This window comes from Dermacentor silvarum, chromosome 1 (assembly GCF_013339745.2).
Source record: "Dermacentor silvarum isolate Dsil-2018 chromosome 1, BIME_Dsil_1.4, whole genome shotgun sequence".
In the NCBI taxonomy this organism is placed as follows: Eukaryota; Metazoa; Arthropoda; class Arachnida; order Ixodida; family Ixodidae; genus Dermacentor; species Dermacentor silvarum.
The window spans coordinates 388,269,535-388,286,754 of record NC_051154.1 but is presented as its reverse complement, the minus strand read 5'-3'; the positions used below and the strand labels follow the sequence as shown (position 1 = coordinate 388,286,754).

Sequence of the window (17,220 nt, the reverse complement as noted above, 5' to 3'; positions counted from 1 at the left end):
ATGGATACGCGCGATGCGCTCCTCACGTACCACGATATCACCTTGCACTACCGCCTATCTCGTCTCACCTTCCCCCCACCGCACAAATCCCTTTCCCAGCACCACCAACACTTGTGGCGCCACCTTCAGGCCCACACCTTTCTTACTCCTGCACGTCTTGCCCTCTTCCACCCCGGGACGTACTCGCCGGCCTGCCGCTTATGTGACAGCTCCCGCGCCGATTACGATCACATCTTATTCTCCTGCCCGGCACACTTGCCCCCTGCCTCTTGGCACCTAACCAGTCCGCAGCAGTGGGAGGCTGCTTTGTCCAGCACCGAGCCGGATCTCCAACTCCGGCTGGTGACCTGGGCAGAGGACGTCGCGACTAGGCACGGCCTGGACGCCACAACCGGCAGCCTGAAGGCCGCCCACAACGCTGCTTTTTAATTTTCATTACTTCGGGCCTTCTCAATAAAAGTTTTCCACCACCACCACCTGTGTTTCCGGCGGTGTTGTGCTCGTGCCATGGCGAGCTGTAATAGCGCATATAACTGCAGCAAGAAGCCTGAAGATGGTTTTGCAGCTTTTATGATACCACAAGGAAAGCGTGACGGCTTGCGCAAGCAGCAGCGGCTGCACAACATTGGCCGGGATATCCGACATAGAACAACGTTGTTTGCGAGGTAAGGTGCCTTTCTTATTGCTCGTATCAAATCATCCCCTAATGCTGGATTTTTAAAAATTCTTCCGGCTTGCTCATCAGCGTTCTTGCTGCGACAATTTGTACGTTGCATAAAAATTGGGTTGTCCTCAGTATGCTGAATATTCTGCTGGGACTCCATTACGTCGTCAATTGTTATTCAGTCCGATGCTTTCCGCAGCGAACAATCATATGTGCGAAGATGCAGCCTCTCGATCTGCTTTGCAATTGTTAGGAACCGTTACCTGTTATACTAAAAATCGAAATAGCGCATTGTAGAGGAGCTTTCTTTCCAGCTTGATTAGATGTGTGCGTCAGTCACTATGCAGGTACTGAAAAATTCAATGGCAGGTATACCGGTGCTATTGCGGGTGATGAGCGCTAGATAGTCCACATTGCGTTTTTTCAGTTCTTGAATTTGCTTTGAATTGGGCTGCCACGCTCCCATGAGTGGGCTGCGATTATTTGGTTTTGTCACGGATACAGGCAATGTGCAGGGGCTGTTCACGTGGTCGCGCACGCTTGCTCACACTGAAATTGCACAACCGTCATATTCAGTTTAGAGACCACAGCGCAACAGCCATTTTCACATTGAGAAGACAAACACATAGGCGATGCACTCGCGACTAATGCGGTGCACATGCGCGCGCACGCAAGAAGAAAAATCCCAAACACAGATGGATGTGTCACAACCAATACTAGATCAGATGAACAATGTAAACCATCTTATTTTAAAAATTATGGCGTTTTGCGTGCCAAAAACACGATCTCATTGTGAGGCACGTCGTAGTGGACTCTGGAATAATTTGGATAAATTTCTTTGACGTGCACCTAAATCTAAGCACACGGGTGTTTTCGCATCTCGCCCCCATCGAAATGCGGCCGCCGTGGCCGGGATTCGATCCCACGACCTGGTGCTTAGCAGCCCAACGCGATAGCACTAGCGACCACGGCGGGTAAAACATCTTATCATGTGGCAAAAAAAAAAATAGAGTCTAGAACTCGCCTCAAAGCTCCTCTTACACTATAGTATGCCCCATTCATACGACTTCAAGAAGCCAACCTCCTCATAAACGTTACCTCCAGCATTCTCGATGCTGTTATCAGCATGTTTCTTTCTTCTACACCATTGGGGCGCGCAACTGGCCAAAAATTATGCACCTCCATCGAATTTTGCGGCCCGTCCGCGGGAGCCAAGGAGAAAAATTCAGTGCCATTCCATTCTGTGAAGGTGGATGACCAGCGAAGCTCTGTATGTGGTGATTGACCGTTGTTCGTGTGAAACATTCTAAGTTTTCGGGATAGAGGCCACGTGGACGGTGCGCATTTGTTTCCACCTGGCGGTCCTGGCGGGCAGCACGCGCGGCGTCCGCGACGCGTTCATCGTCGCTGGTCTCCTTCCACTGCCGCCGCGCTTTTCTGCTTGCGCCGTCGTTCTTGGTAGGTATGCTGTTCTTCAGACCGTACAACACGCGGCCTACCCATTTCACAGTCAGAGCAGAACTGAGGAAAGGAGCCGACGTAGAGCATGACGTCACGAGACAGCAAAGACTCGGATTTGTAGGCACGCGGGATGGCGTACACGTGTATGGTGCGAACGTAGACATGGCCGACCCGGGTCAGTGCCACGGTGTAAGATATACATATACTCTTGAGGTGGGGACACTTCTCGGCTTGCTCATGGCTTGCTTGCGGGACGCGATCGAGATAAAGTAGCAGCGTCGCGCGCCGATCGGCCTAGTGACGGCAGCGGATACCTATCGGCGGTACGACGCAACTTCAAGACAGAAAAGGTGTTTATTGGTTTAATCTCCCGTTGGTATAGCAACCGTGGTGCTTCGCTGGAAAACCTAAATGATTGAGTGAAGCGCGGGAGTAGGTCACTGTGGTGAGGGGACAGCGTGGGGAAGAGGACATCACCTTGACGAAGCAGATACGGCGACGGGCGATGCGACGCCGCTGTAGTAAGTGGCTTTTACAATAAGAATATAAAAGTGCAGTACCGTACCTGTCTCTCGCTGGGAGGTCACCTCAACAGTACTGCACGGGGTGGCGGTAATGGGACTAAAAGAGTAGGAAGAAGAGGAAAGGAGTAGGGCGGTAAGGCCGTAAGAAGCAGAAGCTAACGGGGCTGAAGGCCGCGCGTAAGAGACGGAAAGGAACACAGGTTCGATTATTGGATCCGCGGCCGTGGAATGATGGTGTTAGCCGTGTTGGACGAGGGCCTCGTGGGCGGCTAAAGCCGCAGTACACAGGTGGAGGACAGCGGATTAGGTTGGTACAGGCCCGAGGAGGGCTTTCACAGCTGCCGCAAGTGCGGCAATCAAGGCGTCCTTCTGGTCGTCCGTATTGACGGCACTGTGCGGTCGAGACACGGGAGGTGGGGCAGATGGGTTGGCGAGTGCTTGGCTGTAAGTGCGCCCGGGATGAACGTGGGCATTCGGCCGGGATTCGGGCTGTGGTTTGGGTGCAGGGTTCTCTACTTCATTCCGGGCTTTCCGGACGGCCTCACGACGAGTGATATGGGTTGTGGGGAGGCGGCCTTGATTTCTGAGACTTTTCGTTCATGCTGCCAACGAGGGCAGCGTGGTTCGGTGGCAATGGGACGGCCGCCACAGTTGATGCGCTTGGGTTTGGGCGCCTTGCAGTCTGCAGTGTTGTGAGTGTCGCCGCAGCGAAGGCAGCGAGACTGTTCTGTGCAGGTGGCGGGAACGTGGCCGTACTTCCCGCAGTTAGTGCACTGGAGGGGACGGGGACGTCGTGGGCGCACAGGTCGAGATTGCTTAAAGAGAGCAATCTCTTGGGGTGGTGAACTGCCTGCGAATTTCAGCACGAGATTGCGGCCGCTGCGTGTGCAGGCGACAATGGGAGCTGAGCTTGCTATGTTCTGTGCCACTGTGTCGCAATCAAAGGCGGGGTCGACGCCAAAGATGACACCAGTGCACACATTTTTGGGTGCGGACTTGGCTTTAACATCAACGCCGCAGATCTCGGAGACAGCAAGGAGTGGCGTGGGATCAGCGTCTGGGAGGCAGTCCACATAAAGTCCTTATATAAGAAAAGTACCGCCATCTACTCTTTCCTCCGCCGTCTCCTCTCCTAAAGCACTTGCTTTTTTCTTTACTTTTTGCTTGCGAAAGCCAAGTCGACGGTGGCGCACCTAGAAAGTCCAGGTTGAAGCTTTCAGGCCAGGCGCGCGCCGCCGCCGCCGACTGCGGCTGCGCAGAAGACTTTCAACATGGCTCAGAGGCGGAAAAAAAAAAAGAAAATATGAAGAAGTGAAAAGCGCGCGTTATCATCTTCCAATCGGAGATACGGGAGAGAGAGAAGCGGCGTTTATCAAAGGATGGCGGTACTTTTTTTATATAGGGACATATATAAGTCCACAGCGATTACGTTGCCGCGCAGGTTGGTGCGGACACGTATGGCACCAGGCACTTTAGAAAGCTGGGCTGCGATGGCATCCCTTCGAGGCAGACATAAAATTTGCCGTTCTCGTTTTGGGCCTGTACAGTATTGTTTCAGGCAGGTTAGAAGCAGCGATGTTTTGTGGACGTGGCTGATAACGGCGGAGCCGTTGCTTACGAGCTCGAGAGCTAGGTGGTCTGGGCGTAAGCGGGCTGGGAGGAGGAGTGAGAGGGCGAATGGGCCCAAGCACGGTGTAAGAATAAGGAGAGGTGCTGACACTCTCCCTCCAACGCGCGCAAAAGCGCCGCTCGCTCGCGTCCAGATTATGTTCGGCTTGGTTGCAGCTGGTTCGGCGCCGTCGTAGAGCGCGTTGCGGTATGCAGTCCCAGCCTCGGCGGCAAGGCGCGTGCTGCCGTTGCTTCGCCTTCCTGCTTGCATGTGCGGTTGCGCTGTTTTGAAGGCACGATTTTTGTTCGCGTTCGTTTCATGAGCTTGTGCTTGGGTATTGTCGCCACGGGCCCTCGACGAAGGTGGCAGCGGCCTTCTGAGGGGCGTTTGAAATGGCTAGAAAGTGCGTCGTTCCTAACTGCAATTCTGGATACCTGATTTGTGCGGAGCGTGTGCCTTTATTCAAAGCGCCGTCCGACAGCGGTCGTCTAGAGCAGTGGCGCCGTGCAAATCTGAAGGCAGACCGAACTCTAACGCCTACCGACCATGTCTGCACCAGCCATTTTTCAGAGGATACGATATCGATGGCATATTGTCACGACATCGAAAGCTAGAGGGACAAACGAAACGCACTTGTCGGCAGAGGCAGTAACAAGAACGGACGGTTTTAAAATAGCGCGCGCTAGTCACTGCTTCTTCTTCTTCTTGCTATGTTTTTCATAAGTGCCGATGTGTCTTATGCCGTCGTCATCGCCGCGCTAGACAAGTGGCAATATTACGCGGAGCGCTCGATAGAAGGATTCCCACCTTATTTCCAAACTGTCCAAAGAACCTCACACGGTCAAATAAACCTCGAAAGCCGCTGCGGAAGAGAGAACCTCCTGTGTGCCGCAGTAGTTTCTGCAAATTTTGCTGCATGTAAAAGATATATACTGGGTGGTTTACTATCATGCACCAAGATTGGAAAATATGTAAATGTCACGTAGCTGGACAGAACCAAGGTAATGTCTGCCGTCGCTTGAAGATACTCAGATTATTTTTTTATTCCGCTTAATTACATAATTATTTTCATAATTGATTAATCAACTCTTTTAATGCTATAATTGGATAAAAAGTATGAAAAAGAGAATTGTACAACAGCGTGGAAAACTCCCAATATAACTTTCTGATGCTCAATACGTGATACATAAAAGTGTTTTCCGAGCGTGAAGGAAACCCGCGAATACAGCAATATTGCCGCGCGACTGGCCGCTCGAGGCACTTTGCGTGTATTCGTGAGCTTCTTTCATGCTCGGAGAAACACTTCTACGTAGCGCGTATTGAGCAATACAAAGCTGTATCGGGAGTCTTTCATGTTGCTCTACAGTTTTCTCATTGACACTTTTAATCTAATTATAATAATTGAGAAGTTGATCAATAAATAAGACTAATTATCTAATTAGGCGAAATGTAAAAAATAACCGAGTATCTCCAAGGGACGGCAACAGCATTACTATGGTTCTGTCCAGCTACGTGACATTTGCATATTTTGAAATATTTGTACACCCTGTAAAATACTGCTGTTTTCTGTGCAGATGTGTGCCTGATTTTCAAATTTGTTCCATCCTGGCTACTGAATTTTTTTTACAATGCGCGTGTGGTGTATATTACACGCTTGCATGTTTTTATACATTTTTCCATTGTGGTAGTGTAAGAGACCGCAGTAGCGTACCCAGGATCTCTGCCAGGGGGGGGGGTTGACAGTTTGCCAATACCATCTAAATAGCACAAATTTCAATTTCTTCACAGGAAATTGTCATAAAATGCGCTTTTTGTGAGTGTGCAGACGATTGCGCGTCTTACATCTTAGTTGCAGTACTCAAATGCGCAAGAAAAGGGGTTAAACAAAAGAGGGGGGTTAAGTCGGCCTCAGGGGGGGGGGGGTTACAACCCCCCGAACCCCCCCGTCGGTGCGCCACTGTGAGACCGCAAGCTTCTGGGGTGGTTATCACCTATTAAAATTATCGAGCTGCTTCATGCACAAGTTTTTTCGTATTGTGTCTATGAAAAAAAAAAGGGGTCTATGGGACTATTGTGTGGTTGGTGTAAGTGTACTTGTGGACAGGTTGTAGCATGCATTGTCAAACACGCTTACATTGGCACATTCTCATATGCAATTTAAGAAAAAAGAAAGTTACCTCTTCTTTTTTAGATCCTGCAAGAGTCACTCAGTCCTCAATGGACGAAAGCCCAATGAATAATATACACGGTCTATGTTAAGTGGAATTGGAATAAAAAAGGCATTTGCTCAGGTTTTCATCAGTAAACTGTGGTAGTGATGCTCTAATTCAAGATAGACGCCTGCCTTCGTCCCGCCTAATAAATTCCCATTTGAAAGAGTTTTTACATAGCTGATGTGCATTCTCATCTTAAGTTCTAGCCATGAACAGCCACTTTGCTCTTGTGCATGGCATATCGCAAGCTTGCGCCGTTTCATTTCTTAATTTATATCGCGGCCACATTGAATTCGCGCAACGATGATTGAACGGTTTTCTGAGTGTGAATGGAAGCAGCGATAAGCATGAAATACATTTTCTGGTGCAGTCACTATTTTCTTCTGATTGAGGGGTAGCACGTGGGCTAACACTTTCGTTTTTTTATGCTTGGATGAACCGCTAGACCGGACGAAACAAATTGCGCGCGCGAGGGTAACTTCAGTGGGCTTTGAGTGCTGCCCGATTGATCCGTGTTGACGTCATCCACGCCCTGCACAAGGAACCTTCATGTTAGCAAAGCCTGGTACACTTATCACTTTAATGTGAAATAACGATTTTTTTTCGCGCTTTGAGATTTACTCACTCCACTACGAACGAAAATTTAGCGGAGGCAGAGGAATGCCAAGCCGCCGGCGCCGCTAAGCTGGGACCGCTGGCCGCGGCGCCCTCTATCTGCTCGCAGCAGAGCTACTCGGTGCGCCCGCGCGCGGCCGAACATAATCTGGACGCTCGCTCACGCGCAGTGTCGTCCCAAGTAAGCAGCTGGGCTTGAGACCTTGGCTGCTAGCAGACGACGTGCCGTTGGCATGCTCAGGAGGAGGGGAGTCAGCCGTGAGCGCACATTGTGAGTCACGCGCGTGCACAGAGGCGTTGTTTTCCTCGGTGTTCACAAGGGAGGCGGCGCGGCCAGTAGCAGACGACGCGGTGTTGTAATGAAGGAGGCATGGAGGGGCGGAATTCGGCGTGGGCGCGCACGGTGAATGGCACGCATGCGCAGAGGCGTTAGACGCTACGATGTTTACGGATGGGGCGGCGCGGGTGGTAGCAGACGACGCGGCACGGAGTTGGCGTGGGGAGGGGGCAAGGGAAACCCTCGCGAGAGCCGAGAGTGAGTCAGCCGCTGTCGCGGATTTGGCGCTGAGCCGTGCTTCCTCAAAAACTGCAGAAGGTAGCGTCAACCTTGCCCTTTCCACACGAACCGCTTACTACTAAAGTCTCTATATAAGAAAAGTACCGCCATACACTGCACGGCCCCGGGCCGGCCCGAAAGCCCGGGCCCGGCCCGCGGGCCGGGCCGTCCGAAGCGTTTGTCGGCGGGCTCGGGCCGGGCTCGGGCTTGAGGCCGCGGGCCCGGGCCACACTCGGGCCCGCTCATTGAAGGGCCTAAGTAGGCCTTCGAGCACACGCGACCGTTATGCATTGCATTGTTCAATGCATTCTGTGCCAAGCTGAAGTGACACGTGCAAGATGACTGTCATCATCATCATCAGCCTATATTTATGTACACTGCAGGACGAAGCCTCTCCCTGCGATCTCCAATTAACCCTGTCTTGCGCTAGCTGATTCCAATTTGCGCCTGCGAATTTCCTAACTTCATCTCCCCACCTAGTTTTCTGCCGTCCTGGACTGCGCTTCTCTTCTCTTGGTATCCATTCTGTAGCTCTAATGGTCCATCGGTTATCCATACTACGCATTACATGGTCTGCCCAGCTGCATTTTTTTCGCTTAATGTCAACTAGAATATCGGTGATCCCCGTTTGTTCTCAGATCCACACCACTCTCTTGACTGTATATCTTATCAGATGACTATATCTTATCAAAGAAAATAGTAAAACAGATGAAGTTGTTATTTTTAACAGCGGAGCTGTTTCAGCTGGGCCTAATGTGTCCCCTGAATCCAAACATGTGGGCCGATCCTGGCAGCAGTGCAGAAAGGGTCCAAGCGCAATGGCACAAACACCTGTGAACTAGCGAAGCTGAGCCTGGATAATTTAGCTAAGAATGGTGGGGACTAATTGCCTATCGATAGGCAATTGATAGTCAATCAATAGCTAATCAATAATCGATCAATAATTAATAAATTCCCGAAAATGCTGGGGATGACTTGGTAGTGCTTAGCCTAGCCAAAAAGCCAAGACTAGCTAGGTGCCCATCATCTCCGCTGTCTCTTTAGCATTGCGCTGCCAGTGCAAGCTACGCTAATTTTTTTTTCTTTTCCGCAAAAACGAACATTGTTTCCGCGTAAGGAAAAATAAATTGTACAAAGAACCACTCCTCAAACCATTTCCATGTTACCGCTTTTGCGATCGCACTATTACCAGTGTCGATACTATGGCATTATTTTAGCGCTAAGGCCATTACTTTTGTGCTTCAATGCATAAAACAGCGTTTTCCTCTAAAAGTTAACTGGAACGCCCATGAATTTCGTCGTACACTTTGAAAAAGATATCTCGAAACTGGTTCAGTCCTGAGAATTCGTTCCAAGTGGATACGCCTTGCGAACTCGGCGGCTAGAATTCGTAGGTTGAAAGATGTGCCGTAAAATAATTAATTAAAAAGGTAATGTGCGTAATTATGTTAGATATTCAATTGACCATCCATTAGGCCATCCATGTCAGAATTAGCTTGGAAGTACATAAAACAATTAGCCTCCTTAGAGCGTCGTCGCATTAATGCGAACACAAGAAATCCTGAGATATGGTCAATTCCATACTTCAGAACTCTCTATAAGCATCAGTCGTTAATACATTACCTACCATTCACTTTGAACAGATACAAAAATGGCGGTAATTTCAGTAAGAGAACTCAGCTGACACTTTGGTCGCTTGTAATGTATCTGATGTGATTATTATTCAGCCTTTGTGTATAGTTCTGAGTAGATAATGTAAATCCTGTTTCGTTTTCTGAGCCAATGTTGATTTTGTAAAATTCAGTCTCATGCTATGTTGTATAGCTGGTGTTGCGTTGTTTTGTATAGCTAGTATTGTTATTGTAGTGTTGTTTAAAATGCATTCTGTTAAAACTTCTTCCAATTCTGTTAACTCGCCCTGATGCAAATATTCTTTGTCTTTCCGTTCATAGCTATTTCGTCTATGAGGAATTCCAGCGATAGCTGGAAATATGTGAATTATTGTGCATGTGTGCACACTGTCTGCTGTACTATTGCCTTGCCTGGTCTTTTGGGTCAAAAAGTCCAAAATGTCCGTCCAGCATGTAAACTGGACAATAAATTGATTTGGGTTGATTGATTTCGTCGGACACTTTGAAAATTATCTCGAAACTGGTTTAGTCCTGAGAATTCGTTCCAAGTGGATACGCCTTGCGAACTCGGCGGCTATAATTCGTAGATTGAAAGATGTGCCTTAAAATAATTAATTAAAACGTTAATTAGCGTAATTATGTTAATTCTTCAATTAGGCGTTGATTTCTCGTGGAAGTAATGGCCGCCTCATCGAGTAGTTTAGATCAAGGATTATAACTGCGCTATCTGCCACAGGCAATCTTTAAAATTTGGTTCAGCTAAAATGAAACACCCTGTATATTCGCATGCTAAATGACATCATAGAACCATATCGTACAAATCAAGGTAAGTGCATGCGCACCACCAGAAAAAATAATGGGCCGGATTACTGATGTTCCCGTGGGAGAAACGAAAATTTCGGCCTTTTATTGCTTATATACTGCAGCTGATTTAACCTCGAGAAGGTGAGGCTGACAGATACGGTACAATCTGTAAGTAAAAAAAAAGAATTTTTTTTTTCTTACAGGCCGGGCCTGTCAGACACACGCGGGCCCTAGCGAAGCTTAGTAATGAACGCCCGGGCTCAGTAACACGGGCCCGGGTCGGGCCCGGGCTTGGACCCACGGGCCCGGGCCGGGCCCGGGCTGGTCTCGGTCATGTACGCACGGGCCCGGGCCGGGCTTGGGCTTTGTATTACGGGCCCGGGCTGGGCTCGGGCCTCGTAAAGCGGGCCCGGGCCGGGCTCGGGCCGAAAAATCAGGCCCGTGCAGTGCTCTACCGCCATCTACTCTTTCCTCCGCCGCCTCCTCTCCTAAAGCGCTTGCTTTTTCTTTAGTTTTTGCTTGCGAAAGCCAAGTCGACGGTGGCGCACCTAGAAAGTCCACGTTGAAGCTTTCAGGCCGGGCGCGCGCCGCCGCCGGCGACTGCGGCTGCGCAGAGGACTTTCAACATGGCTCTGAGGCGGAAAAAAAGAAAATATAAAGAAGTGAAAAGCGCGCGCTATCATCGTCCAATCGGAGATACAGGATAACACAGGAGAGAGCGAAGCGGCATTTGTCAAAGGATGGCGGTACTTTACTTATATAGGGACTTACTACTAGAGCGCATTCTTCAGAATGGGCGAATGATGCGGCGTGGCCAGTAGCAGACGACGTGGCGACGTGGTGGCGGAGGGGCAGTCTGACAGTCGGGCTGAGCCGTGCTCGTGAGCGGTGACGTCACTCTCCTCATCCGAAGTCGCTGTGGCTGTGCAGCAGACGAGGCGGCGTTGAGACAGGCATCGAGAGGGCCGACTGGGGGGGGGGGGGGGGGGTTGGCGCTCTCGGCATGGGTTTCAGAAAATTGCGACGACGCCGTGTCGGAAGTGTGGCTGGATGAGGTGGAGATATCGTTGCTATCACTGAGGGATGACGACGCGCAGCTGTCAACAGAAGGTGACAGCTGGTGTATCCATAGTAGAATGAGCCAGAAGAAATACTGGCGCTGCTGCTTGGGGAGGATTCTGAGGTGGACTTGTGACTCTCGCCGCTGCATTCCTCGTTTCCGTCACAGTCAGGGGGCGCAATGGGCGCGACTTGTGAAGTGACTTGTTCGAGAGTGGCAGGGGTAGAGGGCTGAGTTGTGGCAGCGAGTTGACCCGCAGCATGGAGCGAGACTAGATGTGAGCTCACCACTGGGGGTTCTTCCTCGGTGACAGGGGTGCATTGTCATCAGCAGCAGAGGGCTGCGTTGAGGAACGTTGTCTTGCCGAAGACTGCTCCTTTGAAGTGGGTCGGAGGAGTCTTTTGGGAGGTGCACAGACATGGTCAGAGGTCGTGATTCGGGCTTTGATGACTCACTTCACTTTCGAAGAGGAGGCGTGGGCTTGACGCGAATGAAGAATTCTTCCACTCTCCTTGAAAAGAGCTTCGACGTTGCGGGAGCGGACGAGACCGCTTGCGCCAGAGTCCGAGGATGCGCGCTCCTGGTTGGCATCCATGTTGGCAAGCACAGTATAGGTGCGAGCTACATAATAATGTAGCGAGGGAAAAGCTAAGGTCCCATTCCCTTGGGAGCCCTAAAAAGGGCTACGCTCACGAGCGCGGTCGTGGGAGTAGAAGGGCGGGCGCAAGAGAGCAAAAAAGGACGACGAGCTCCAGTTAGCGCACGAAAGAAAAAATGTTGCAGTTTCGCCCGAAAGGCGAAGCATCGATTGCGATAGCAAATTAGTAGAAAGCGATTCGGAGTAGGGATGGTAGTTTTATCGGCTGCATAAACTTGGACACATTGGCTTACTAACTGAATTAACAATCGTGGTGTCAGCGCGCACAAGCAAACATGAATAGATCACACTGAATGACCGCGGCCAACAACTGTCAAAACGCTGGCAGCAAGCGCAGGTTCGCGCGGTCTATCGCTTCAACGGAAACTGAGCGGCGAATGCACAGCGCATACAAAGGTCACAGCCGTGTGGAGATAAGAGACGGTGCGGGCGACGGGCACCGCCGGGCAAAGGGCAAATGAGAAGTTGTTGGCAGAGGAGAAGCTGCCTCCCCCCCCTCTTCCCGTTTCTTGCTTTCGCGTGGGATATTGAGTGGCAAGATACGCCTTTGGTGCCGGAGCACAGCGCCGCCCCGCCTCCCTCCCTCCCATACCGCCACGACCTTTCGCGCGACAGTCCTGTTTGATTTCCACCGTGCGTTCGCTCTCCGTGATAGCGCGCGGGGGAGTTCGCCCTCCGTGATAGCGTGCGTTCCCCGCGCGCTTTCGCTCGCGCATACGGCGCGCGGCGACGATTTTATCGCCTTTGGAATCTATACGGAACCTCACGGCGACGGCGACGCCGACGGCTGAAATCCGGTTGAAGTGTCCATATAATTGCTATCGCAATAAAAAACCGCGATGCTACATGTTCTATGGCTGCTTGTGGTATCCCAGCGTTCCTTGCCCTCGCAAGCTCTCGCCTGAGTTTAAAGTTGTGTCTTCTCGCCGATAGGTATCCTGCTGCCGTCACCGGACCGACGGACGCGCGCCGTTGCTACGTTATCTGGCCGATCGCGTCTCGCCAGTGTCCTCGCCTAAAGAGTGTATATCTTACAGCGTGTTCAGTGTTTAATATCTGATACGGGTTGTATTTCGCGCCCAATATATTAAACTTATTTTTGCAAGTTGGCGGAGTGCTTGAAGCCTACTTCACATGCGCCGCAGGTCGGCCCGGTATTTCGCTATCTTCGGGATCGGCCCACGTTTTTGGTCTACGGACGTCAATCCGCTGGAAACTAGCCATGTACAGCTTCGCTGTAAAAGCGTACCGTGCGCAGCGAGCGCAGCCGGTGCGCGAGGAGGTGGTGGTTACATCTTTATTGAAAATCCTGGCGGGGTCTCAGGGTGGCCCTTGCTGGAGGCGACTCCCTCGGCCCAAGTGGCGATTTTCAGTTGTTCCCCGAGCTCGGTGGCAGTCCTTGGGCCTCCCCGGTAAGTTTGGAGAGGGCTGGTAAGAGCGTTTCTGGGGGACCAACATCCCCAGAACATGTGGGGTTGAGTTGCCAGTTAGTTCATTGTACAATTTTCACATGGGCCAAGAATCACCCGATTCTTGGCCAATCTCCCATAGTGGGTACGAGCCACTTTCGAAGGCAAGCAAGCTGTTAAGCAAGCAAGCAGTGCACCCACGCCGTCATGGAGGCTGATTGCGATCGGGCGCCGTGCGAGAACCTCGGGCAGATCCGACGGTGAGCACTGTCCAATGCAGGCCTTGCGTCGCGAGGGGCGGTGCACTGCCACGGCGCCCGCTGTGCGCCTGCGAGGTGACGTGCGTGAACAAGGTAGTGGTCTGACGAACTGGCACCCTCGGAAAGCTTTGTTGGCGTGTTTCTGTTGGTTAAATGGTTTGGTGGGCATCTGGGGCCACTCGGGTGGTATTCCTTAGCATGCGGTGAAACTCTGTCACTCGCGGTTGTATGCTCGGTGTCGGCGCAGCTGGGACTCGTGGTTCTCAGAGCAGCACGGCGTGAAAATGGTCCGAAGCCGCGGGTGGAGTGCATCAATCTGACGCATGCTCGTCTCAAAGGCAACGCTAGGTGCGGCGCACGTTTAATGTGCTGCCTTTGGTTTCCGTTAGGCGATGTGCTTGGCGTTTGCTGCAGTGCCAGGGGCCATTTGGGGGGATTGGATATTGTGCCGGCCGAGTCAATCCATATGCTGCCGACAGTTCGGAGTCTTTGACTGGCTTTGGTCAGGCCGCGAGAAAAGTTACAATTTGCGCATGTAGTAATTGTGTCAATTGTGTCAACAGCGTATCATTATTGGCAGAGTCTATTCTCCCGGCAGCGGGGAGAATTTCTGAAACGAATTTCTCCCGGCGCTCACCTCCTATTGGCGCTTGGAAGTCACGTGGCGAACTGCCGAAAAAAAAACTGCTTGCAGGTGTGCCCTAATCTAACCTAACCTTCAGAGAGTGAATAGGAGGGAGAAATTCGTTTCAGGAATTATCCCGACTGCCGGGAGAATAGACAATGTGATCATCATTTTGTACACTGCGGCGGCGCATCTAATAGGGCAACCGGGACACCAAGGCTCCAACTCGTACCCAGGCCCGTAGCCAGGAATTTTTTTCGGGGGGGGGGGGGGGTGCATTTGCTGAAGGCCTTGACTATTTGAGGAAAGCACCTATTTGTCAGTAATTCTTTTCGGTAATGATCAAAATTTCGTGGGGGGGGGGGGCTAGGGGCCCGCCCCCTCTCCTGAGGCCTCTGTTAGCAGCCCCTGTATACAGGTGTAAATGCAATTCCAACCAGCATTACCTTGAACTTTTGTAAGCGGCATTTGCTTTTCTTCTGCCGTTCGAAGTTCTCACCAACTGCGTGCCGCATAGCTAAAACTACGGGTCGCCTCTGATTGCGCAGTGTCAGCTGAGTGGAAGCTTCCCGGAAGGACATAATGGGCGCGCCCGCCCTCTATTTTCGGAACATGCAACTCTCGTTACAGACTAGCTGACATAACGCACCTGCAAAACAGGTCGGAGAACAGGCTTTTCAAAGGCTTTGAGTCTAGGAATTCAACAGTCAACTTGCATTCTTAGCAAACGCAAGTTGTTAATAAATGTTTCATAGACTTTGAGATGCCAGCTATTCCTTTTTGTCGTTAAAAACATTCAGGGATGCAAGGTACGTGGGTTGCGAAAACGTAAATGCAGATAATGGGGCACCAGTACAGTTTTAATAAAGGAGGTACAGTCGAGTCCCGGTACAACAAAATTCACGGGACACGCGAAAAATTTTGTTGTGGCGGCACGTCGTGGATGCGAAATTTGTATATATATATATATATATATATATATATATATATATATAGACGTACGCCAAACGGCAAAGCCGCGAACGAAACCGAATCCATCTGTCGGGAAATATTCGCGATGGCATGGGGAAAAGGTTTAGACGTACCGCAGATGATCAATAAAGTGTCAACTTCACGCGACAATGCATTTCACAGCGCTGTTACAGCATTTTTCGTACATTGCGGCCGACGCCTTACCCAACGTGCGTGCCCGGCCGATCGCGAAACACTCATTTTACGGCACATACACCGTCGCAATGAAGCGGTTTGAATTATCACAATTTCACTGCATATTTATGACAAAGTAGGCAAGGTTGGCAAGCTTGCGCTTACCGGAAATTTTATTTCGAGAAGTCGGTCAGCCTGGATTTCTTACGCTTCACAGCAAGCAAAGGCGTTACGCGAGTCTCACAGTCCGTTAAAAGAGCCATCGCAATGTCATTGTCGTGGGCTCTGATAATTTTTCTGATGAGGTCAAAAGGATCGATTACTTTCAAAGCAGTTGCCGCAGTTAGACTAGCGGATTGTCATTTGCCCCTGACGACGAGACGTTGGCATCGTGGTGACAACAGCGGCTACGGCGCGGCCGCCGTATCTTGAAATTCAGCAAAGTGCGCACCCGCGCGGGCCTCATTTTCCAAGCGATCTGCGATGTGGGCAAAGTGCAACTAGTGCCGTTAGAGTCGTCTGCGCTGTGATTTCGACGTTCAGTTCGCGTTGAAACGAGAGACGGTGCGGTGGTCAATTTCCAGTGTGTTGACGCCGAGTTCTCGCGCTAATCGAACGAGATGTGTTCATCTGTGCACGCGTGACACGTCCGTGCTTGGTAATTTAGTTAGAAGCGAATGTTTACAAGTTTACACGGCCAATAATACTACTATCCTTGGTTTCCTTAGTATTCTTAGTTAGAAAACGGCTGCGATCCCGGTGACCCCGTGCAGTCTCGCGCAGGCGCGTGTTGACCACGCGTGGCTATGGATTGCAGTGGCTTAAATGGGTACTTTGAATTTGATTTCGTTCGCGAAAACCTCCTTCAAACGGACATACGATCGTCACAGCTTTGGAAGGGCCTTCTAATTTGACTACTCAATTCAGTCTCAGTTTCGTTCTCGAAAAGTTTGTTGAAGCGGAAATACCGAATAAAACGTCTTTGTAATGAAGATACATGTCTTTTATTACTTTCTATGGGCAGTTGACGGGGAATCGGAAAATATTCGTTGTGGCGGAAATTTTGTTGTCGCGGCGTTCGTTGTAGGGGGATTTGACTGTATAGTATTCAGCAGGTTGATGGCCAGTACAGCCACTATATTTACTGTGTGCCATTTCAAACTCCACCACTGTTTCCTTGAACTTTATCCAAAAGGTGACAGTGACTCTGTTTGGACTCTATTGAGGCTGTTTTAGCACAATTCCATGTATTTAAATTTTTATCGTGACCACATCCTGAATCAATTACTTTGTATGGACGCCGGCTGGCACGAATGCCCATTGCTCCGAGTCACGGTGGAAGAATAGGCATGGCATGAAAGAACTCGTTCCTCCATCGGGGCACACAAGCCGAAATTTTTCGTCACCCACGCAACCATTGCGGGTGCGCAGAGAAAAAAAATGAAACTATTCTTCCACCATGTTCTGGGTGCCTTGTCACGAAAAAGTGAAGGCATTCCTGAAAGTGATAAACAAGGCATATATGGCTAAACCATCTATGTCAATTGGGGCGAACACAGACAGGGACGAGAGGCAGGCGGTTTGCCTTTCTTTTTTGGGCATGCGTGTCATGGCCTTTCTTTTTGCCATTCATTGTCGACTCTACCCAGAGACTTGATGCTTAACGTTTGATGGCATCTCCACTACCTGTGATAATTTTCTGTGGTAGCTCAGTGGCTGTAGCACTGCACTGCCGAGCACGAGGTCATGGGTTTGATCCATGATCCCGATGGGCAAATTGCACCATACATTGTGGGGACAGGTGGTATGGTTTAGTCCTTCACTATGACATGCCTCATAACCGGAGGATCATTGTTTTTGGTGTGTCGAACCCCAGAATATAATTTTTCATCATGTAACAGTGGCTACTTAGTGTAAATGAGCATGTGTACTGCCAACATATAGTTATCCGGCTGTAAAGACAGTTAGTACTTGATACCATGACC

At 50.4% G+C, this 17,220-nt stretch overlaps 1 protein-coding gene and 1 pseudogene across 1 annotated transcript in view; both read left to right on the top strand.

Moving 5' to 3' along the window:
• The first annotated feature begins 483 nt into the window (after window positions 1-483).
• The window catches only part of LOC119437522 (uncharacterized), a 478,366-nt gene continuing 461,629 nt past the window's right edge, over window positions 484-17,220 (top strand). The window contains exon 1 of the mRNA XM_049660653.1: window positions 484-665. The gene's annotated coding sequence lies outside the window, so the exon portion shown is untranslated. The remainder of the gene's footprint in view (window positions 666-17,220) is intronic.
• LOC119437933 (U2 spliceosomal RNA) lies at window positions 12,822-12,983 on the top strand (annotated as a pseudogene).